Genomic DNA, 1,659 nt, shown 5'->3' with positions numbered 1-1,659 from the left:
AGGTAATGGCCAGTACCAGCTTGGAGAAGCCTCTTAGGGAGAATGTCTCTCTGTCTCTCTCTCTCTTTTAATTCCAGGGTCTCGTCTCCGGATGCTTTCTCTTCAGGTACGTCTCAAAAATCGCTGGGACTTTCGCAGCGAGAACGCAGTTATAGTCAGGAGCAATTCTTGCCTGTTAGATCATCTGTGGTGGTCAGAAGAAGTGCATCTGACACCAGGAAGGTTTATCGACTCCCCTCTTCCCGATGTTCATCTGTACACAGATGCCTCAGATCAAGGTTGGGGAACAACCTTGGGGGAAACCCAGGCCTCGGGCCTCTGGGGGGGTTCGGGAACGAGAGGAGTCAATAAATCTTCGGGAAAATCAAGGCTGTAAAGGAAGCCCTCAGTTGTTTTCAGTCCTGGTGCACAACAGAGTAGTGGCTATGTTTAGCGACAGCGTAATTGCCATGTATCTGAAGAACTCGGAGGGGGAACAGGCTTAACAGAACTCAGTATTATAGCACAGAGAGTCCTGAGAGGGTGCGAAGAACGAAAAGTTTCTCTTCTTCCCCAGTTTATATCAGGGAGTCTCAACGTATGGGCCAATTCGGCAAGTCGCTCCCATCAGGTATTGGCGGGGAGAGTGGACTTTGGCTCTGGAAGTAATATGTCAGGTTCTCCGGAAGTGGCCAGCAACTGTGGATTTATTCGCGACGTGATTAAACCATCGTTTTCCAGTTTATTTCTCACCAGTGGTGGTCCCTATGTCGATAGGCAACGAGGCGACGTTACAAATTGGAATCACATGCAGGTGTACGCCTTTCCTCCATCCAGTCTCATTCATCAAGTAATAGGGAAATTGCGGGAGAGTGTCAAGACGACTATGACTCTAATAGCTCCCTGCTTGCCCTAACATGCTTGGTTTCCGGAACTCCTAGAGCTCCCTACAGAAGTTCCTATGTCCCTACCCATGCGAAACTTCTTCTCAGACGACTGCATTCTCAGTATTATCCAAACCCTCGCGTGCTGTACCTAGTTGCAGGGCGACTGTAGAGAGAACCGCTAAACAGTCCGGACTCCCTAAAACTGTGTCTAGATAGTTTTCTTTTAGCTTGAGTAAGTCAACCCGTAAGCCTTACTAGGTTCAGCTGGGCAAGATATAGAAGTTAGTGTTGTAAGGAAGGTCATTCCATCTCTAGACCTTCCATAGCCAAAATAGCTGATTTTTTTTTATTCCTTCGGAAAGTCAAGGGTCTTTCGTATTCAGCTATTGCTGACTGCCACTCAACGATTAGCGGTACAATTAGCTTCCACATTCCTGAAGCTTCAAGTAGTAAGATAATCACTGATTACGTTCTTTTAAGATTGATCGTCTGTTTTGCCGACTCGGGCCCCCTTCGTTGGACTTATTGGAAGTACTTCAATATTTTTCTTGCATTCTCCTACCTTTGAACCCATTGAAACTATAATGTTAAGACACTGACTAAGAAGTTGCTTTTTCTTACGGCTTTAGCTTCAGCTGAAGGGTTGGGCAAGCTTCAGGCAGTTTCTAGGTTGGGTTCCTATGCGAGAAATGATACATATCTGTCTGTCTTCTGGAATTTGCGGCGAAGACAGAGTCGGAGGTTAAAACTCTGCCTCGTTCGTTTAAAATTCTTTATCTGCAAGTGTTCATTA

This window comes from Macrobrachium rosenbergii, chromosome 5, assembly GCF_040412425.1.
Source record: "Macrobrachium rosenbergii isolate ZJJX-2024 chromosome 5, ASM4041242v1, whole genome shotgun sequence".
In the NCBI taxonomy this organism is placed as follows: domain Eukaryota; kingdom Metazoa; phylum Arthropoda; class Malacostraca; order Decapoda; family Palaemonidae; genus Macrobrachium; species Macrobrachium rosenbergii.
Note: the sequence above shows the minus strand (reverse complement) of the source record.